At 41.6% G+C, this 24,060-nt stretch overlaps 1 protein-coding gene across 4 annotated transcripts in view; it reads right to left on the bottom strand.

The window, feature by feature from the left end:
- The window catches only part of Palld (palladin, cytoskeletal associated protein), a 391,277-nt gene that overhangs the window by 254,884 nt on the left and 112,333 nt on the right, over window positions 1-24,060 (bottom strand). The window lies entirely within an intron of this gene.

Below are 24,060 nucleotides of genomic sequence, written 5' to 3' on the forward strand. Positions count from 1 at the left end.
TCACCCTGAGTGAGGTAACCCAATCACAAAGGAACTTGCACAATATGTACTCACTGATAAGTGGATATTAGCCCAGAAACTTAGGATACACAAGATATAAGATACAATTTGCTAAATGCATGAAACTCAAGAATGAAGACCAAAGTGTGGACACTTTGCCCCTTCCTAGAAATGGAAACAAAACACCCATGGACGGAGTTACAGAGACAAAATTTGGAGCTGTGGCGAAAGGATGGACCATCTAGTGATTGCCATATCCAGGGATCCATCCCACAATCAGCTTCCAAACGCTGACACCATTGAATACACTAGCAAGATTTTGCTGTAAGGACCCAGATATAGCTGTCTCTTGTGAGACTATGCCGGGGCCTAGCAAACACAGAAGTGGATGCTCACAGTCAGCTATTGGATAGGTCACACGGCCCCTAATGGAGGAGCTAGAGAAAATACCCAAGGAGCAAAGGGAACTGCAACCCTATATGTGGAACAACAATATGAACTAACCAGTACCCAGGAGCTCTTGTCTCTAGCTGCATATGTATCAAAAGATGGCCTAGTCAGCTATCACTGGAAAGAGAGGCCCTTTGGACTTGCAAACTTTATATGCCCCAGTACAGGGGAACGCCAGGGCCAAAAAGGGGGAGTGGGTGGGTAGGGGATTGGGGGGGATGTGTATGGGGGACTTTTGGGATAGCATTGGAAATGTAAACAAGGAAAATACCTAATTTTAAAAAAAAGGAAAAAAAAACTAGTGCTGTGTAGGATAAGTTGAATAACAACTATTCTATTATGTCATACACATGAACTTGAAAGTTCTGTGATGCTGGGAAGTGGTGGCACATGCCTTTAATTCCAGCACTTGGGAGGCAGAGGCAGGAGGATTTCTGAGTTCAAGGCCAGCCTGGTCTATAGAATGAATTCCAGGACAGCCAGGGCTGCACAGAGAAATCCTGTCTCGAAAAGAAAGAAAGAAAGAAAGAAAGAAAGAAAGAAAGAAAGAAAGAAAGAAAGAAAGAAAGAAAGAAAGAGAGAGAAAGAAGAAAGGAAGGAAGGAAGGAAGATAGATCAGTGATTTACTGAATTATCATGGACTGAATCTTTCTCTCATCTCTTTTGTAATTTTGGTTTTACAAGGTGGCCACTGTGTTATTTAATGAAAGTGTACTGACAATCATTTCTCATCATTCTGAGTTTTTCCATCCAGCACTACTTGGCACCCTTTCTTGACCTAGTTCTCTGCTGGCCTACATTCTACCTCTTTTGATGGTAGAGTCGTAACTTGCTCTATTTCAGTGTCTTTGTCCAGTATGCCGTTCTTTCTGCCACACTGATGTGCTCTGCATTGTTTTGCTCTAGCATTCTCTCTCCCACCCCCCCATTCCCCTCCTCTCTTCCCTCCTATCTTTCCCTTGGGTACTAAACCTGGGGTCTGTGGGTCTTAGCTTGGCACTCTGCACTGTGCTCTCTTCTCAGATCAAACCCTTCTAGTAACTGAGATGCAGCCCTTGTTCAGCCAGTCCCCACACATGTCATTCATCAAGTGGACACAGCTTTCTGCTTTGGCTCTTCAGAGTAGGAGCTCCAGTTTTATGGAGATGAGTATTTACTGGTATATTCCTTACTTACTTCATTACAGAAGTAATTAGAAATCCTGGAAAATATATCATAAGTACATCAACTTTTGCTCATGAGATAACACATGTGCACACATACACATAAAGATGAATACTCATAAGCATGTACAACACACACACACACCACAATAACAACATGTAACTCTGGAATGGTTATTTTTGTGAGGATACATTTAATTTGAGCTCTCTGATCCTTCCTTCTAGCACTCTGATCCTGCTGGTCTGGTGGACAGCTGTTCCCATTGGACAGCTGGATAGACTGAGGGAAACTTGAAAATATGTGTTTCTGTATTTTCTTTGTATGACTAGACAGAGAACTTAACTTTCTGTTATACTACAAAGAAGCCTTGATGAGAAGAGAAATGGTTTCTAACGTTCAAAGGACAGTGCATCAATTAAGTGAGCAAACACCCAGGGGGCTCAACTTTCCTCAGAAAATGCTAGCATCGATGACACACTGGGTGCTTGACCCAAGGACATCACAGAACCCCTTCTTTGTAAAAACTTCAAAAATAAAGAAACCTCTTTGGGCAGCCCAACTGTGGTCCTGGCCCATGGCAGGGATGTCTACATAACCTCCGGTGTCCCCTTCCTGCAACTATGCAAAAAGAACATGTTAGGGCGTCAGAGTGACTCATTTTCAAACGTAGGCACCAGAGTATGATCTGTCAAGAGATCGGTATCAATGGCTTTGAGATTCCGAAGCATAGAGTGGTTATGTAACAGGATGCTACTTGACGGAGAAACTTAGGCATAGACCAAATTACAGCTAATAACGCTAGCTCTCTTTGTGGCATAGAGAGGAGAGATCATGATCAACTTCCTGTTGCTTCCAGTTAAAAGAAACATAAGAGGAGTTCCCATATGTCTTTTGTGCTGGGCTGAAAGAAGTAAAAAAAAAAAAAACCCCTCCCCCCAAAAAATCCCAAAACCAAACCAAACCAAAACAAAACAAAAAAACCCAGGAAAATAATGGAAATATTTCACAGGGAATTGCTTCTTTCCAGCCACATTTTCATCTCTATTGAAATTCTCAGGTTGTTTTGAAACTCAGCATCTGAATCATGCAGGGTAGTGGGGCTGAGAAAGACTGGAATTTTGAACATTCTTTAAGGGTTCATTAAAAAAAAAAAACCAAAATGATAGACAAATGCCTGTGTCGTAGTCATGGAAAGAGAAGCCCCCCCTCATGATTTGAGATTGAGTTTGTTCATTTTTTTATTTATAGTTTCGTCACTTAAGGAATGTAGAATTTGGCATTCAGAAGAGGATAGGGAAGGAAGGAAAGAAAGAATGGAGAGCAGATTGTGTGTGTGTGTGTATGTGTGTGTGTGTGTATGTTTGTGTGTGTTTATGTGTGTTCATATGTGTGTGTTTGTGTCATCCTAGACTCTGGGGTGGGGAGAGTTTTTGCTATTATGTTCATCATTATCGTTATCATTATTTGCTTAGTTCCTTTACGTTTGAAGCAGAATCTCCTGTGGGTCTCCAGTGCTGTAGAGTAGTGGCAAGAACTTTCTGCTTCCCTCGCTAGCAGCTCCATCTGTTTACAATGAAAGCTTGGCTTCTACTTTTTGGCACAAATAAAAACCCTAGGGTGCCCATATAAGTCAAACATGTGTTCCCAGACCTGAAGCATCACCCTTTCCTGGAGGCCCAGGACACTCATGATAGATTTACATAGCCTCTCATCCTCCATAAATCTAGGCGGGAGCTTCTGGGGAGCCAAGGAGGTCACAGGTCGCTGGACTTCACAGCCTGAGCAGTTCATCTGCCACCTAATGGAGTGATGGAACCCTGGGGGTCACACTTGCCAAGAGAGAGGTTGGTAAATGGCAATTGAGCCATGTAGTAAAAATTCCTTTCACTGCTTGTCATGGGATTCTTAAGCATTTGGGAGAGGGATTTACACATCAAAACAAGGAAATATGGAAATATGGTCTTTGCATAATTGTTAAAATTGGGCCCAAATTCCAGATAGAAAGGCATGTTTCCATAAACAGCATAGCATAAAGTAAGTAAACAGGACAAACGTTTTCAGTACCAACTATTGAGGCTGGGCTGGGCTGCGGGGAGGGGGAGGAAGCAGCTGAGAATGGGAGCTTAGCATCTTCTTTTCTCACCCCTGTTTGGGTGAGGTATCCACACATAAAGGCTGGCAACATTCACTCTCTCCCTAGAGGTAAACCTCAGACAAAGATCTGTAAGACATGGCAACAGGGAACAAGCAGCACACCCTGAAAGGATTTTGTTTCACACAATATTTCCTGTAGGCCACTTGGCATTGTTTATTGAGCCTGTCTCTTTCAAGGGTCTCTGGCAGAAATCTCTACTTACTTTTCAGAGAGTAATCAATGGCCGGGGAGAAGAAAAACTAAAGCAAACCATATAGGCTTGAAGCAGTTGAAGAATTGGGTGTGCAACTGCTAGTCCAAAATTGTGGTTGTACACATCAGAATCAAATGGGGCATATATGAAAGGCTGATTCCCTGGTATTTCCGAACAGACCCAGAGGACCAGGGCTGGGTCAAGGGATCTGAATTTTGATCAAATACTCTAAGATCTTTGATGAAAACGGTCTGTGATGTTGAAGCTTCACTGTCGTCTTGCCAAGATTTCGGGTCCCCATGGAAACACATCTACAGGTGTGACTATGAGAATGTTTCAAGAAAAGCTTTGCTGGGGAGGAAAGATCAACCTGGATGTGGGCAGCAAAGTTCAATAGGCTAGGATTCTGAATCAGATAAAATGGAGAAAGTTGAGAGGCACACCAGCACTCATTTCTCTTTCTGTTCTCAAATAGCTTATGTACTGTGACCAGCTGCCTCACACTCCTGCCGCTATGCCTTCCCCACCAAGATGGATTGTAACCTGAAACTATGAGCAAAATGAGCCCCAACTTCCTTAAATAGCTTTGCCAGGTATTTTGTCACAGAAACAAGAAAAGTAATTCATACATAAACTTGAAAGCCTACTTTGAGAATTGCTAGTCTAGAATATTCTTTTGCCTCATTTAAGAAAAGTTGTGAGGGAAATCACATGTTCTTACCACCAATAGTTTTTGCACACACTGTGTTATCCAGACATTTAGTGACTGTCTTAATTTCAAATCTAGACTCTTCTCTTGACAAATGTGCAAGTGACAGGTTGTGCAAAGAGGTACCATGGACTAGATGTTAACACAAGATGTTCTGCAGCAAGCCTTGCTTGAGTCAACCTCCACATGGGACCCAGATCTCAGTATGGCAAAACATTATATTCTATTATTTTTATTTAGTTTTTTTGACCAAGTAATATCATTAGGACATCTTTCCAGTTGGGTTTTCTTTGTTTTTTCTTTTCACTAGCAGACAGAGTGTGTGTGTGTGTGTGTGTGTGTGTGTGTGTGTGTGTGTGTGTGTGTGTGAATGCAGGCTGTCCCCTTGCTTTGAGATAGGTAGAGTCTCTATTTCTTTCCCACTGTGCACACCAGACTAGCTGGTTCATAACCTTCTGGGGATACTCCTAGCTCCACTATCCAACCCCCCCCCCCTTTCCATGGTGCTCTAGGATCACAGATGCTCGAGTTACATGCCCAGCTGCTTCCATGGGCTCTGGTCCTCACACTTGTGTGACAAGCACATTTGCTCACAGAGCCGTCCCCCTTCCCACCCCAAGATAAATGTTGGTGTTTTTAACATATCACATACCACTTATCTTCTCACGGTTTTAACAAACACCTGTCAGAAACAATGTAAGACAGGAAAGTATTAGATTACCTCAGAGTTATAGATATAGTCCATCATAGTGGGAATGCTGTGGCAGCAGGGTCTCTAGGCTGGCTTGTTCAAATCCTGGCAGATCAGGAAGTTGAGAGTAAATCCATCTAGGCTGGGCTATAACCTTCAAAGTCAACACCTACTGTTACAGATGAATATTTATTGCAAATCTGATCTACCAATTTAGCATTTTCTACCAACTTGGGGAGCAGATCTCACAGGTTGCATAGCCATTGTGTAGGTGCTGCCCTTGTGAAGGCCTTAGCAGTCACCTTTGTTGTCTTCTTAGATGCTTGGCTTCTTTGCTTCCTTGACAGCTCTGATAGCCTGACATCTTGACGCCTTTTCTAACTTCTGGTTTCTGACTCCTCTTGGCCATTGAACCAACAAGAGATGTACCAGTGATGCCTGCTGGAATTTGACTGCTTGTTGGATTATTTTCTTTTGAATTTCTTGTGATTGTACTTATTGAGTGCTTTCCTCTATATAGTACAGTCCAGTTTTATCTGCCAAGGACTTCTCTGAGTAAAAAAAAAAAAAAAAACAAACAAACAAAAAAAACCCAGACTTGTATTTTGTTCTAAGAAATGGAAAACCTTTCCATGGGTCCTGGTGTAATGCTGCGGGTGTCTGCGGGGTAGATCTTAGAGCCATTGAAACTGCCCCATCTTCACTTTCATGGTGAGGGAGCAGCTAGATGGAGGAAAGATGGCAAAGAGTTGCAACCCCTCTCCCCCTTACCAGCTAGGCATCTCCTGTTAAAGATTCCACAGCCTCTCAAAACAGTGCCATCGGCTGGGGACCAAATTTTCAAGGCATGAACCTGAAGGGGGCATTCTGGAATCAAACTGTAACATGCCATTAAAGCAGAAAAATGAAACAAATATCATTAATCAAGTCTGTTGACTACACTGTTAGCATGGAGCCAGGGTGGTTTGTGGCATTTGGTTCCTTTGTACTGGTCCATGTCAACACGCTGTACCCTGATCTTAAACATTTGAGCTCTGGGTTGAGAACATGAGTGGATGGATTTACATAGTTTCATCACGCCTACTGGAAAGGCCTTAAGCAACATAGTCTACTGTCTTTGGTTAGGAGACCCATGTTTCTCATTATGGGGAATCATGTTTCTGTTTAAGATTAAGTTTGGTGACAGTTAGGTCTGGTGGTTCAGGAGGCTAGAAGGCTAGACTCGTAGTGGACCCAGTTCTTGCAAGTTGTTCTTTCTAACTAACACCCCGACTCCTTCTCCACCAGTCTCATCCTCGGGCTGTTAGGATCCAGATATCTTCAGAGGTTCTGATGAAAGATTCTCCACCCAGTATGAAGAACAGTTCATCCCATCTCCAATGATACTGGCCCTCCCTAAGCCACTAGATTTTCCAACCCAGACAGCAGAAAAGCCCCCTGACTGGTTTTCTCCAGAGCAGCATCTTAATGTACAGACTGGATTAGGTCATGTCCCACTCTAAAATGACTAAGTGGCTGCCAGTTGCAATTAAATTAAGAGTTAGAGTCACTGAAATATCAAACAAGAAAGACATGTATGATTTGCCCTCTGCTTACCCCTCCAGCTCCCTTCCCGTCAGCCTGCTGGGCTTCTTTCAGCTGCTCATTCATAGCAACCACTTTCCTATTCAGGCCCTTTGTAACTCTGTGTACTCATCCTTCAATCTCTGTCCTTTCTCTGTGTCCTTGGATGGTTTCCTTCCCTTTTTAGACTATGATTCTTCACCTAACGACTTTTCACCTTGTCTCTTTGTGTAATGCGCTCCCTTTGCTGATGGGTGGCCAAGTGGATAGGATTATGTCTATATCTGTGGCTCAGTGTTTTGTACATATCTGGCACATTATAGATGCTCATAAACAAAGGCCCACATGCTTTGGGTGGACATCCATATCCTTAAAAGCTGTACATAGCATGCTGATCATTCAGATCTGTTGGATACTGAATTGAAGGGTGACTAGCCTTGCCTTCTGGAAACCCGCCCATGGATGAGGGAAAACCTCCATCTGAAAAACTAATGCTCAGTGGGACTGAGAACAACCTATCAGATGGCACAAGTGATGGGTTAAGCAGGAAAGGAAGCTCGTGAATAAATAAACACATTTCATTGTGGCTAGTATTTTCTTTGGAAGATAAGACTCATTCTTGGGGCATTGCAGAGGTGACAGGTGGCATTTTTGACCTCTGATGTCATCCAAGAGCTTTAAACTGGAATGGAATGAGGCTGACCCCCCATGCCATGCACTATATTTAGAAGGGATTTAACATTTATTCCTAATATCTGAATATGACTGGACCTGCCATACTCCATTGTTTTTGTACACTGAAAGGGTTAAGCTGAGACTAAGTCTGACGCTTGCTGAAAGACAATCGAGACACTTTGATGTGTTTTAGTGTCTTATTATCTGTAAAATAATACACCTCATGACCTTGGAAAGACAATAACTGGTAATGACGGTGTCCAATGTTTCTGTCCTTAGAGTCTCCTGAAAGTAGGAAGTAACAGGCACAGAGCAGAAGTGCTTGAAGATCTCAGGCTGTCTGCAGGGATGTGGCATGGAGTCTGAATAAGTACCAAGAACCACACTGTCCTTCACTGTTTCCAAAGCCTGTTGACATGGAATTTCACTCACTTGTCCCATCTGTAGCCAGTAAGATCCCCATCCTACGGACAAGGAAACTGACGCACTGACTACACTTACTTGAGATCACCAGGTAATAGAGCAAGAAGAGTTTCTTGGACTGGAACGATCCACCCCACCACACAACTTCCCATCCTTTCCCTCCCACAGCCTCATCGGTATTATGTTTACTTCTTCCTTAAGAAAAATATAGAACCTTGATTCTGATTTCTGTGCAAAGCAATAGCAGGGATTTCAAAATGCGATCTAAGCCTCCCTCCTCTGTCCCTTACCAGATAGTCAGAAGAAAGTCAGGTAATGGAGCAGCCAGAGAAAACATTACAATCACAGCTTCTGATGCTTCTTATTTCTAGAAGTAATAATTACGAAAGATGTTATTTACTGAGAGAAATTAGTAATAATGGGCTCCACACTGTACATACAGTATGTAACAGCAACCTTATAATGGGCTTCTGTAAGTGTTCCCACTTTGGAGAACACTTTGGTCTGAAGAACTTGGGCCATTTTTGAAAATCCCATGAAAGTTGTTACCCAAAACCTAGGGTCTCAAGAATTACCTGGGAAGCCTTCTAAAAAATTATATAGAGTTCTCATCCCTAAGCCACAGCCCTTAACTGAGACACAGCTCACTTCTCCTTTGTAATTAAGGGTTTAAAGCTACAAAGCAGTCTTTTAACTCAGTGAGCTACCTTCTTCTGCATGAATTTTCTTATAGTTTTAAATTTTAGAGTCCATTGTGTAAAATTTCCGAAATACAAAAACGGTGTGGCTATCTGAGAACATACATGCAACCATCAAGACAGAGGAAAGGACAGGAGTGGGAGCATGGGCTGAAGGTAGGATCTTTGAGGGCAGTTTCTTGTCCTATTTTGCTAGACAGCATCTCAAGTAGTCCAAGCTGATTTCAGACTTGCTATGTAACTATAGATGACCTTAGACGTCTCATCCCTCTGCCTTCAGTTTCTGAGTGCTGAGAGTATAGGCACACACTGTTACTCCTAATTTATACAGCACTAAAGATCAAATCCAAAGCCTTATGTTTGCCAGGCAAGCAAACTACCAATTGAGCTACCTCCCCTAGTCCCTGAGTATGGCTTCTTTGGTCACAGAATTAAAGTTGACTTCTTGAAATACAACCCAGTTTAAACTCAAAGCCACAAGGAATATGTATGGATTAGATAAAAAAAATGTTGTAGCAGTCTTGAAAATGAAAGCCAAGAATAAAGATGGAAGGGGGGGGGGGGCTGGGGGAAGGAAAGAGAAAGACAGAGAGGATAGGGAGAGAGTCTCTCCCTTAATAGTCATACCATAAATTGCTTTCTCCTGCTAGCAACAAACTTTTTCATCCATAACATGAAGTGAAAGACCTCATAAATTGACTGTGGATTCTTCTGTGTTGACCACAAGGCAATGATTATTTAAACCTGAAGGTTTCTGCACGTGTGTTTTTCTAAGGGAGTCACTGGTAGGACTCAGAAGAGTGGACGTTCCGTGCTTTTGTGACTGACACCTCAAAGATAGTACAGGAAGAGTCCCAAGTCCTCCTCAGGCTGGCAGTGCAGTGAACTGGTCTTTTAGACACAAGACGTCTCAGAGCTCTGCCCTGTGGACTACCCCATGCTGATCCATCTGTCAGTCTGCCATTGGCAGAGCTGGCAAGGTGTGGGACACGTGCTTTTGATTATGGAAAGAGATTGAATATAAAAAGCAAAACTTAATCCAAGAAGGAATGTAAATCTCTTCTTCATGCCCTGTTGAAATGTAATGTCAGTACTTAAGAATTCCTTTTGCCACCAAATGGATTCGGGCCAGATCCCAGCTCTCAGCCCCCAAGCTTGGTTATTTTCCTTGTGAAGTTGTAAGGCGAAATGTCTTCATGATTACAAAAAGCATGTGTGGAGAGACGATAATGAAGATAAATCATTTTCCTTTCCCCGATACTCAAGTCCTTTGTGGTATATGCCACATGTAGCTTTAGGGGAAGACAAAAACCAGTATGTATTTATTTATATAGTGTTTGTGACAGAGAGTGTGTGAACCTGAAGTACGAATATAAGTTCCATCCTCTCTGCTCTTTATAGGTAGGAATGTTTTAAAGCAATGCTTTGTAAAAGTCCCCTCGGCAACCTCCCCCAACCCCCCACGCCCAGCATCTTCCCCTGGAGACTATTGCAGAAGTATCCAAAAGATGCATTGCAAGGACTCCGAGCCAAGCCTGATAGATAGCAGTTCATGTTCCTATTCTGTTCCTTTAATCATGGGCTCCCAATCAATCAGCCCCGCCACATCCACGCACCAGTGCTTATTGGCTCTGCTCCCCTCACATATGAGGAATCTAAAACCCAGAGTGTTTTAAATGCCTTGTTGCCAATGCGGCTGCTGTTGTCCTTTCCCCTTGTGTTCAGTTATGGGCAGTTCAGATGGCTCCCTGACATTCCGTTTTCCCACACAGAGCAAACGGGGTTTGATCTGGAGGGTGACGGAGGATCACGCAGTTTGGAAACAAGAGAAGCCTTTGTTACTAGAATTGCTATCATGTCACGGCACTTTGGCTTCTCTACTTTGCTTTAAGTTCTATTCCTGTGGTTTCTTAAAATATTAAGAGTGAGAAATACACAGAACAGGGCTACAACTGCATCTGTGTCTGTGGATAGGCAGCAGCAGGAGCTTCCAGTGCAAACGCAAAGATGCCATGAGACCATTTCACAAACACTTGTAAAAGTGTACACAAAGCTTCCCGGGAGCTTGCCATGAGAAACCCATTTGTTTATCACTGCTTTCTGATTTTCCAAAGCACAGAGACTTATTTCAAACATGGATGATACACACATGAGCAATTTTCAGATAAGAGGAAATCTTTGGCAAAACACAGTCAGGGTGGCTGGTCTCCTGCCCCCTTTCGTCTAGAGGCAGCAAATTGGGCCTTTCCCAGGGCAGGATGGTTATAGCCATCAGATCTCCCATTAATACAGCATTATTATTATTTTCAAAACATGAGCCACATAGTTCTCAGCATCTTTAAAAAAATAGCAGTGCAGTTCATAACTTTTAAGACATTCCAAAGAAGACTAATGTGTACTGATATGATCGAAAAGAAGAGGCAAAGGGCAGGAACTAAGCCAAGCAGTAAAGAGACTCCAGATTCTTCTTGAGAGCTAAGGCGCCATCTGTAGAGACAGAGTTGTGTATCATAACCCTTACTTACTACGTTTCTTTATCAGACAGAGGGAGGGAGGGAGAGGAGAATGGAGGGAGGGAAGGGGAAGGGAAGAGAGAGGAGAGAGGAGAGAGGAGAGAGGAGAGAGGAGAGAGGAGAGAGGAGAGAGGAGAGAGGAGAGAGGAGAGAGGAGAGAGGAGAGAGGAGAGAGAGGAGAGAGGAGAGAGAGGAGAGAGAGGAGAGAGGAGAGAGAGAGGAGAGAGAGAAGAGAGAGAGAGGGGAGAGAGAGAAGAGAGAGAGAGAGGAGAGAGAGATCGATCAAATTCTCCAGTCTTTAAATGAATTCCTAGCTCCTAACCAGAAGGATAACAGTGTTAGGTTAAGGCAGTTGAATACATGTAGAGCTCTCCAACTCATTTTTTTTAACACGGTTGTTGGCATGACTGCGTGGTATCTATTATTATTTATTACCATCATTATTTATTTATTGTGTACATACTACTTATGTGGTATCACTGCCATCTTTTAAGATTGTCTTTGGCTATGTACCAATGAATTAGTATAATCTACTTCCCTTACTTTTATCATTATGAATGCTCATCTTCAAAGCCAGTATGACTGGGGCACACTCCAGGTCCTCAGAAAACTTGGGGTAATCCCAGCGACTCATTATTTCTAATTACCCTGTATCTGGAAGTGTAGTGCTGAGCTCACTCCACACAGCAGCCAAAGGAGGTAGGACTCATCTCACTACTGCCTTCCCCTCAAATAGAAATATGTGTATTTTACAACCTCACCCTTTCAGCCAATGCGTAAAACCTGTGACTATTTCTGGCATTGTTATCTGGAACACAGGATGCAGCATGATTACTGAGTGTTGACACACGCCCAAAAGAGGAGGAAAAGATGAAGCTAATAGGCAATGATTAGGGTTGGGGACAGTATGCTGAGCTGAGAGACTCTGAAAAGACTCATGGTCTATGTTTGCTGATGAAGCATGGCTATGAAAAGCATGGTACCTAATTTGGGACAGTCACTTCCGTAATATTCCTCTGTCACCATTCATTGGGAACACCAAACTTGGGTGGCTACTACATCTGAGATTGCCCAGAGCTTTCCTAACTACTATATTAACCATTCTTTGTCCATACAGCCTCATGCCCAGCCTAAATACATGGCTGCCTATAAGGTAATAAGACCTCTACTTTTAACATATGGAAATGGGTAAGTGCATTTTGAAGAATCACATTCAAAACTTAGGTTTTTCTCTCATGCCACCTCCCAGAATATTTTCACTTTTTCTACTTGTTCCTAAAGGAAGACAAGAAGGACAAAGTGTCCGGGAGGTGGACTCAGCAGAACCACATGAGCAAGGTGGTTTCTTAGGACAGAGTCTCAACAGGTCTGACCACAGTGAAGAGACACATGAGAGATTTTTTTTTAATTTTATAGTTTCTTAGACACTGATCCTGAAGGAAGATTGGTTTTCCTTCTTCACCCTCTTCCAGGGAAGATTCTCTGTGTTGTTGTCTGCTTTCAGAGTGATAGAAGACTGTCAGGAAGCTCACTCTACTCAGCACAAATGTGGACCATTCCACTCTGTCCCCAAGAAGCCTCAAGTAAACCAGAGACAGAGTTTTTAAAGGCAATTCTTGGTGATACATCTCTGTTTCTCTAGGCTGGGTAGCCATGTTGAGATGTATTAGAAAGCAGGTGCATATTGAGCTCATTGAATTTACTTTATTTTGAGGGAACAGGTATATTAAGATTTCAGACCCAAAGAATAATACCCAGGTATACATTGGGTAAAATCATTAGGCCACAATGTATCCAAGAAATGCTTTGATTAGTGTACGTCTGTGGAGTTGGGGCCTGATTGACATAGGCCTGTCATGGCTATTGGAAAGTCAACCTCAAATCGGGAGAAAAAGTGGAGACTTCTCTAAAACCAGGATTACCACCATTCATGTGTTGGGTACAGATAGATCATGAAAATCATCCCAGGGAAATGATGGACAATAATTTCTATAATGAGAGGGAACCAGAAATATGATTTCTGAATATGAAGGCATGCATAAACTCAGATTTCAAGAGCACTTCAGGTCTTACTAGATCTCTTTGGGGAAGTTGGAGAAAGGTTGAATATATTCATACTTGTGTGTCTAACTGTATTCATAGAGATCATAGCCTATGAGTGCTTGCAATAACAGAAAGAAGCAAGCAACCTTGAAGATTTACTGGGGAAGGCTACATAAACTAACCCAAAACTACAACAGTCTGTCTGCGGCATCATGGGTTAAAATGGTGCTCAGATTTCAGACACTAGAACCTCAAAATGGACAGACACTAGGACCTAAATTTGACCCTTAGAATTTGCTATAGCTTGGTCATGGACTAAGACTTCAAAGGCCTTTGTTTCAGTGATCCACAAACTGAAAGTCTTGTAAAACGTACATCTGTCAAATGGAAACATCGATGGGATCTTGTGTTGAGGGGTTTTATCTAAGTGTCTTATTGTTATTTCAACACATGATAACAACAAGGCAGAGTGTTACAACTCTGTATTTGAGCTACAGGATCTCTGGTGTCTGTCTGCCTGGCAAGGTGTGCTAGAACTCAGCTCAGAAGACCTCAGGCAATCAATTCAGGGGAGTGGGGAGTGATTTATAGCAGAACCTTGCAAGCTTAGATGTCACAGCCAAATGGTGGGATGGATGGCTGTGGATTTGATTGTTGGTGGAGGTTGTTAGGAGAAAGTACGACCTTTAACTGCATCAACTCTGAGGACACAGAGGCAAATGTCACTTCACAGACTTTAGAGAGGAAAAAACAAAAATCTACTCAGTTTGCTGATGGTCAGGCCAGTCCAGCAAGGGCGTGGTCACTGAGGACCAACAGTCCAGTTAGAGTTCCTGGCACACAGGATTAGGCCCTGAGGTTCTTTAAGCTAGTCAGTTGTTCCAACCAGGGACTAAACACCCCACATACGTATGTAGGAGGCAGATTTGATGATAAACCTGGGCATGAGCAAGATTTTTGAAAACTGGGGTCATATGCAGCCTTGTGTATTATGGCAACAAAGGTCTCCCTGTGCCCTGTGATTAAAAGGATGCCATTAACACGTGATCTTATCTGCATGACCAAAAACCTGACAAAATTGGCTTTCCCTCCTGAACCCGTTTGTACATGGATCCCTGAGAGATTGCTTTGAAAGATCAGCTGATGAGCAGACACCAGCATCATCTCCCATCATCTCCACAAGGCCCGGCTTCTTATTACAGGAAAACGCAAGCCTCTGTGGGCTCAAGCCACATTAAATCACACTGCCTGTTACTCACAGGTGGACATAGATTTGGCTCAGATACAGTTTGATCTTACGTGCAGAGGTTGAATGGAGGAAGTCTGAATCCTGCTGCTAAGTGCTTTAACTTCACCAGAATTCTAGATTCCCCAGTGCAATGGGGAGAAACACTCCATGCTCCTTGGAGAGATTTCTTCTCAGGAGGAGACAGGAAGGAAATGGGGGAGGGCTGTCAGGCACAGCCTGGACTAAAGCCTCAGGTGCCGCTGTGAGCTGTGACTGTGAAGTGAAAGTTCCTCTTTCTGTGTGAAAAAACTGTAATTATTTCAGTAAGACAAACCTTGGTGGGGCAAAAATAGTTATAGAGTTTATTCTTCCTTGTCTTTTAACATCTCATAGTTGTTCAACCTATAAGGATAATAGTGGAGAAAATAAATGAAAGACATCACACATGCTAAGAGGATTTGTATAAGTTGGAGCTATTGACAAAACAAACAAAGAAAGGGAAAAATCAACATAAAACAAATTAACAACAACTAGCTCTAGATATGAGGGAAGAATTAAAACAACTGAGGGTTGGAGAAAGAGAGGAGAAAATACCTCGAGTAAGAATTTCTAAATTTAAAGAACATTTGATGTCACTTATAAGAAGGAATTCTTAGATGTTTTAAGAAACCATTGTGTAGTGGATTGGTCTGGTGTTTGCTAAATACTGTGATCCTCACGTATACCAGCTTTTGTGTGCAAACTCTTTGCTTCCCGAGTTATCACTAATTCGTTAATAAAGATGCCTATGGCCTGGACAGGGCAGAAGAAAGTGGGCGGAGTGAAGGTTCCCAGGTCTGGGGTCTCAGAGACCTGGCAGAGCAAGGAGGCGAGAGAGAAGGAAAGAAGTTGCCATGGGATAGGTGAATTGTGAGCTCATGGCCATGAGGTGGAATAAGAGCGGAGCAGGATACACATGGCAAGTGATAACTCGGGCTTATTGACTGGGAAGTAGACAAACTAGTATAGAGGGTTGATATCTGCCCAACTCAAATGCTTTAAGGCTTATTATAAATGTACATTTTTTTCTGTCTTTTATTTGAGAACTAAATGTTCTCAGGTGGGGTAGAAAGTCCTGAATAATATTTACTGCAATAGCAGTATTTACATTTTTATATTTCAGGAACTTTGGAGGAAGCATCATCTAGCATTGGTAATGCAAATTCAGCCTTCTAAAGGCTGACACTGCAGAATATCATGAAAGCTCCAATAATCCTGGAGTCAAAAAGCCATCTCGAGATGCAGATGTAGTGTCTATGAATAAGTAGTGGCTTGCTGTGGGCATGCTTCAGGTATGTGCCTGTCCAAGACTGAAAACCTTTAAGTTATAAAGCAAGAACAGTCAGCCCTCTATACCCTTGAATCTCATATGACCAGAGTCAACCAACTGAAGACCAAACATATTTGAAAAGTGATTCTATCTGTTCTGAATATATTGCAGAGCCTTTTTTCTTGTCATAGTTCCCTAAGTACTATAGTGAACCAGCAATTTACACAGCATTTATATTGTGTTAGGGTCTTTAAGAAATCTACAGGGTGGTTACTTAGTCACCCATATAGCCCATAGAATGAGCTGTACATGCTCAAAGAGATCTGTGAATGTGGCCCAACACATATATAAGTGTCAAAGGTTCAGATAGTCTTGTAAGTATCCAGCATTTATGTGTAAGTTCTATGGAAACTCTACATTTTATGTTTGAGACCTGACATCTGTAGGGTTTCCTGGGACCAGTGCCCACAGTTACTCACAGTGGTAGCCTGTATTTATGTTCCTGAGCATCTCTGTCTAGACCGTGTATGATAGGTTATAGGTTGCCTAGACTGTTCCCCCAAAGGTCAGGGTCCAGTGGACTTTCTGTTTCTTGTAGGCAAATTAAAACAAAAACAACATCAACAACAAACTCAAAATTCACAGGTACTTAACCTTCTAGAAGAATAAATGACCCCATGATCTAACTTATGTATCACTTGGCTCTGAATTACCAGAGCTCCGGTAACTAACTTTTGGTTTTCTCGAGTGATAGGTAGAGGTACGAGTTTTTACCAGCTTTACAGCTTTATCTTGTTTAATGTGCCAAACATACAGGTAATACACTCAGAGCTCGGTATAGCTCTTAGTGAATAAGATCCGTTATCACTACCAGTGATGCTCCTCTGTGGCCTGGGCCTGCTTAGGGCTTGCTGCGGTGGATTAGTCAGTTCTTAGAGCAAGCAGCTTAGAGAGTGTTGGGTCCAAAAGATTATGAGTCAGAACAACTATCAGCCAATCATGGGCTCCGGCCTCCATGTGTTTTGTGCTTTCCACATACTTCTGCTGTTGTTTATCTTTAAATAAACCACATTAAATATGGTGGAAATAAAAGGGGAGACAGGCTGACTCCCCGAAGGATAGGGAGGAGACAGCCAGCTCTCACACTCCTCAGTTTATTTCCAGGCACATGACTTATGCTCTTCACTCTCTGTCCTCCACTTTATGCCCTTATACCATTAGGTTGTATTTTTTTCTCAGACTCCTGTGAACATCTGTCAGATTCCTTCATTTTTAACTCCCCATCCCCACCTCCCAGGTCTTGTGCCTTTTGTTGAATACGAGGTGCTCATCAACGGTTTGTTTAGTATATCCATTTATGGTTGCCATGCTTCTTCATGTTCAGTAAATCAGCTGGCAAGCTGACGATTTTATTTCTTAAATCCGTAGGGATATCAGAAGGCAGACTCCATGAGTCTCTAAAACCAGATACGAGATAAAATCAGGAAAATGTCTTAGATAAGAGAGGGTCCTAGATTTAGAATTTTAATGACTATGCAAAAACATTCTTTTCATGCATTTAATTTTCTATACACTGTCAGATGCTATGTTAAAGGAGTATCAGTCCCAATGACAATTAAAATTAACCTATGGGGTCCACCATTCTTCAAGGGAGTATGTAAAATACTGAGCTACTTAAAAATTGAATGTTGGAGTCTCAAGTTCAGTCCTTAGTATTTCCTTCTCCAAACTGAGTGATACAATAAAGTTGTTATAAGAATAATAATCACTTTAAAAAAAGACTATTTTAAATCATTTTCACATTTCTTGAAAAAGGGATACAGGGCCGAGGGTGTACTTTAGTGATAGAGTGGTTGCCCAGTATTCTTAAGGATCTGGTTCAATCCACAGCACTATCCAAACAAAACAAAACAAAATAAAAAACAAAACCCAAAATCCCCCAAAACAAAGACACAACAACAAATAAAAAAATCCTATCCCAAACCACGACAATAAATTAAAATGATGATACACTGCTATTTTTGCCTTTCATAATGGCAAAGATGAAAATCACTAATATTTTACTTTATAACCAAATACAATATAGAAATATTATCAATTAGGAGTAATAAGTTAATACTCATAATAATCATATGGAAGATACACTGACCAGTGGCTATAGAAATTAATAAGTATATGGTTCTTTAATTTAAAAAATAGTAGTTTTTCTAATAAAAACTCTATAAAACTTATAAATTAACATATTTGCATGTCCCTAGCACAAAATCTGATTACTGAAATATGAATAGTGAATTCTTCTGATGATAGGCATTCATTTTTTAATCTATTCATTATGCTGTCTACATATTTATGAGAAAAAGATCTTTTTCTCATTTACTGAGCAGTGGTGGTGATGGAGTGAGTGATTGTAGTGAAATAGAGGTCCCCTGTGGACTCAGATGCCTGCAGTGCAATGTTCAGACAGCTGTCCTGAGCATATCCTAGGTTCAGACTCCTTTGCCCAGTGTACGGGTCATTTCCCTGGTTTCTATCGACTGACACTGATCTTGGTCTTATATCCCCTGCCTTCACATTGACCTGCCTTCTAGTGACATCTGCAACAGATCCAGTGCCACTGACGCCATGGTGATTACTGGAGAGGGAGGTACTTTCTTCATGACCCCCTCTCACTTATTTATTAGAAACTACTTTCTCAGTCATGGTTGTAACAATAGCTTTTGATGCTTATTTAGAGTCATCTAGAAAAATTTAAGAAAATACACAGATTCCATTCTGAGAAGTCCATTTATTTGGTTAAGTATGGGTTATAGGAATGCTTGTGTGTATGCCTGTGTGTGTGTGTGTGTGTGTGTGTGTGTGTGTGCAGGTCTGAGGCTGATGGCTTACATTTTTCTCTACAAGTCCCTATCGTATTTTTTTGAGACAGAGTCTCTTCTTGAACTTAGAGCTAGGGTGGTAGGCTGGTAGTCTTCAGGGATCTTCCTTTCTCTGCTTTCCTGGTGTTGGGATTGTAGGCAGGGTCTCCCTGCTCTTGTTTTGTTTTTAATCATAGGTATAAGAGATCCAAACACAGGTCACCATGTGTGAGTGTCAGGAAAGCATTTTATCAAATGAGCCATCTTCCTGGCTCTAGGAATACTGAATTATTTTTAAAAGTCCACTAAGGTATTTCTCAGGAATCCAGGTTTGGAAAGCATTTCAGTAGCTGAAGGCTTATATCCCAAACTGTCTGCAGGAGACAGAGAGGGCACTGTGGATGGCAGGGTACTCTTGAAACCTCAAAACCTACCATTTAACACACCTCTTCTAATAAGGCCACACTTCCAAAGCCTTCCCAAATAGTTTCGCCAACTCTGGACCATGTATTCAAACACAGAAGCCTACGGGGGGCCACTCTCATTCAAAGTACCACATGTATTTTATTCTGACTCCTTTTTGAGAAAAGGTCTCAGGTGAAGCTCAAGCTGGTCTTGAACTTGCAGCATTCCTCTTGCCTCCCCTCTTAAGTATAGGGATTTAAATGTACACCACCAGGTCCCCCTAGAGACAACTCATTTAAGACTTATTGCATCACCCTCTTGTACCTGCTCTGAACTGGAGATATATTTACAGTAGAAACACATTTTTTTTTAAGTAGTCTTCAGAGTGCCCCTGTTTTAACTGAGAACAAAGAGCAATTCACTTTGTGGTAGTTTTCTTTCTTTACTTGAACTGGTTGGTAGATGGTAGATTTAGTATCCTTTGGGGCACACAATACTGTACTAAAGATTGACTTGGAGAAACAGCAGAAAATTCTGTCAGTGGAGAATGTTATTCTTCTTACCCTCTGTTCACAACAGTGATCAGGATTGAGTCTCTCAGGCATTCTCTCAGAATCTCATTTGCACTGAGCCTGAGCCAATACAAATCCTGCTATCTGCAAGAGCATCAGCAGATAGGAACAAGTCCTTAGGAAAGTCCTTTCTGGTCCCTGAAAGTAAGAATGCTCAGACAATGGGATTTCCCCCTTTGCTCTTAAAATATATGCATTATTAATATCCATACTAGTTAATATTCACAAAACAAATATTATTCATGCTGAAACATAATAAACTTGCACTCTATAATCTCCAGTTTCTCTGTATGACTTTACCAAGCACTGAGAGCCTGCTACAGCAACTGTGCTCTATGTGTTATGTTTAGAGAGATCACACTTGCAGGCCTTTAGATTCATTGATGAGTTGATTGGCTTAAAATTTCAGCCTTTGAGATGTTTTGGGGACCTCTCTGGGTATTGGATGTTACCTAAGGTACATTGACACCATTTGTTTGTTGAGCTTTCTTTCTTGTTTGAAGGAAAAGTGAGAAAAAGATGGAGATGGAAATGTGGTGTGCCCTGCCTCTAATGGCAGGGCTTGATGAGGAGGGTGATGCGAGTCACATACTTGGTTGGTGCAGCACTGCCCGTCTGACCCTTCAGCTGCTATAGAAATTTGCAGGAATGCTGCTTTCTTATCATTCTTGGATTTCATAACAGCTTCCATAAATTAGTTTTTTTAGGGATCATTTTTGAAGTCATTTTCTGAAGTAAGATATGATAAGGACCCTTTTCTATGAACTCAGGCCATGATGTATTTCTGGATATGGGAAGGTTTTATATGCATCTTTGAGAACTGCTGGAGACTAGGAAAGCACATGTCTAGACTATGGGATGTCTGTAATGAAAATAATAACTTTTTACTTTTAGGTTTTTGTTGTTGTTCTTGTGTAAAACCCCTTTTCCTAATCTTCTTTGACCACAGAACTCTTTTCTACCCTGTGAACATTTGGAGTAATGTGGAAAGTATGGACCATTTTAACTTTTAACCTGGGCAGAGGCACTTAATTTAGTGATTGCTTGATTGTGATAGGGTCTCACATTATAGCCAATGCTGGCTTAAAACTCACTATGATACCTAGGTTGGCCTCAAATTCCCAATCCTCCTGTCTCAGTCTCCCCACAGATAGGATTACAGGCCTGGGCTAGCAAGCTCAGTGAAATCACTTACATGCTTCATTTATAAAGGAGGAGTTATGCTTGTCCCTACCACCTTCTGAAAACATGCTATAACCAGAGGGTTATAAGAAAAAAACAGAAGGAATGAGCCAAGCAAAACACAAGGAACAAACTGAAACCATTGTATTCAAGACACTGAAAAAAATTCTATGTTCTGTAACATAAGATATAGAAAAGGCTGCGTGTTTTTGAGCCTAATATGTGAAAAAGCCTGGGTTTTGTTGTTGTTCATCTCATAAACTGTTTCCTGAAGTTTGCATGAGATGCATTAGAAATCATGATTAGGTTGTATGTTCATAATTACCTGCCTTCATTTTTCCATTAAGAACAATCAGCTTTTCTTCTGCAAGTCACTTGGGAGCAAAACAGCAGCCTAAAAAAGACTTTAGAGTATCAAGCTTACTATATAAAAACCACTCAAGGGGTAAATAAGAACAACAAACCTTTTTTTTTTCCCCTTGGGAAAATAAATCGCAGGACACTTTGGATTCTAGCTAGTGGGTCAAGAATGTTTAACTGGTCTATTAAGATGTTGATAAACACAGTGAGTTTCCAGATGGTATTGGCTCATTCAGGATCATTCAAGGGTCTTCACAGTCAGTCCATAAATTAGAGATAAACACATACTTGATAGCAACAGATTTCTCTTTAGGGCGGCTAAACCATACCTGGGATGTGGTTGTATAATCTTAATGCATTGGATGGGTATGCTATTCCCCAAAGTTGTCTTCCAAGAATCCTATCCTTTTGAAGTTCACAGATACAGTCTCCCTCTTTGTCAAGATAAATTTGTATTTTCCACACCGACTTTGAAATGCCTGACAAACAGTTTGGACATGGAACACAGTAAAGTCATGTTGAAGGTATCTGAGCCACAGTACTAGGACTCTGCCAAGCACTCAGCTCCACTCTTGCCTGAGTTTTCTACCCATGTGACTTCATCTAGTTAGAGGGACATAGCTCAAGGTTCACAGCTTACAGAAAGCCTTTTGGCTTCGCCATCTCTTTGGGTTTGTGAATACCTCATTTCTGGTCCATTGTGGTAGCTGTCACATTGGTGCTACTTATAAATTTACCCAGTTTCTCTCTAGATTCTGAGGGCCTTGTAGTATAAGCTGTATCTCTGTCTTTCTCTGTGTCTTCCTGTCTCTGTGTTTCCCCTGTGTCTTTGTGTTTGTGTGTGTGTCCACAAGTGCCTGTGTTTGCAGGGGGGATTATATCCAAGGCCCTGTACATATGCTAGGCACACACTCTGTAAATGAACTATAATGCTGGACATTAGCCTTTTCAGCTGGTGTCTTGTCAAGTAGCTCAGGACCTTGAACTCCTATGTAACCCACACGTTCCTTAAACTTTCAATCCCCATTCTTAGGTTCCTGTGTGTTAGGATTATATATATATGCCAGCACATCCTTAGAACCTATGTCTAATTGGTATTCATTTCTGGTAAGTAAGTTGGAGTTTTATGTTTAGATATGCAGTAAATGTTGAATGGCCAAGTGAAGGAATGGTCTTCTTGTGCTCCCCTGATACCTGTAGCACTACCTTTCAACAGTTTCTTCTACAATCTCCTATGGGAGTTTTATAATGAATTGCCGTCTATTCTGTGTCTCTAGCTGCCAAGATGCAATACTTAAGGTTTGACTCCACTGTTAGTATTCTCAGACTCAGTGTAGCTCACAAAAGGTATGCAGAATCTACTGTGGACGTGGTGGCCCTACCCTGTCACACCCTCCTGCTGTGGTTAGACTCAGTGGATAGAAATTAGAAAGGGCAGAGAAGTAGATAGGTTGAGAAATACAGCCATTAGAAGGCAGAAGTCCCACAGAAGGAAAAAAAAAAGGTGGGTGGAAATTAGACAAGAGTTGGGAAGACATACTATACAGAAAGGAAGCCTTGGTGAAAGTCTCTCTAACAGGGTTGTGGCTTTTGGATGTCTTAGCACTACTGTTGGGTCCCAAATGTCCTGATGATTGGTGCTTCTCCAAACTGAGTTGCTCAATACATATATACATTCATTCATTCATGCATGCATGCATGCATCCATCCATCCATACACACACATATATGATTTTTTTGCTTTTATATTTAATTTTTTGTGTGTATGTGTGTGACATACATACACACATATGTGTGGATCCACTCAGTTATCTCCTCTGGCTCCCTTAGCTGCCTCTGCAATTTTTATCTTGAGTCAAGTTCTCCCTTAGTTGCTGGAATTGCCTTAAACTTACGATTCTCTGCCTTATCCTAAGTAGCTAGGCTTAGAGGCCTGCGTGAACAAGGCCTAGCTTAACCATCTATTTATTATCTGAGGTAACCTGCGCATGTCAGATTATCAGACCAACATTTGTTTAGTTCCTGTTTTCGCCAGTCTGTATGCAGAGAGTTGACTCTGTTCATAGAGAGATAGCTTGATTTTGCTTTGTACATATCCCTTGAATGAACCATGTACTCTGCGGAAAGCTCCTCAGTGTGGTCCCAAGTCAGAAGGATGGGGTGGGGTCTTATAGTAGTAGAGGTGGCAGGAGAAGTTGTTGGCTCTTCCTAACATGCTGTCTTAGGAAAGGTTACAAATCATTGCTCTCTGACAACACACAAGTAGAGTTAATGGCCTAGAAACCTCTAGAGCAAAGGTGGCCAGTCACATGTGTATGATTGTATGTGTATGTGTGTTGGGGAGGGGTGTTGACAACGGTTACATACATGTCCTAGCATTCTACTCTAAAATGAGCTGCTGACTCTCTTGAGACGAGAGAAATGGCTTTTTCACTCTATATGCAATACAATGTGTCATGTAATGTGCCCGCAGAAACATTCAGAGGATCTTTGAAAACAAACAGTTTGTTGAAATACTAGGAATTTTGGACCCATGCTGTAACCAAGATTATTAAAACAAAACAAAAGTCTCAAGGCCAATCCAGACTTGTAGAAGAGAAAATATTGAGACACAGGGAAATGCTGATAAATCAGTGATTTCCTAACCTCCTTGCATCAGTAAGAAAACTATGCTAAAGACAGCTCACAGGCAAGCCTGCACATTCCCTGCTCCTCAGGCGAAGCTGATGTTGCATCATTGAGATCAGGTCCCTCTATAGGATTACTTTTCTCTTTTGAAGGAAAACGTTCCTTCAAATACTCTAGAACACACCCATCCCTCTTCTGAGATGACCAGGAACTGTCTGGTCTTTCTAGAATAACTTGTAGGCTA

This window comes from Mus musculus, chromosome 8 (assembly GCF_000001635.26).
Source record: "Mus musculus strain C57BL/6J chromosome 8, GRCm38.p6 C57BL/6J".
NCBI lineage: Eukaryota > Metazoa > Chordata > Mammalia > Rodentia > Muridae > Mus > Mus musculus.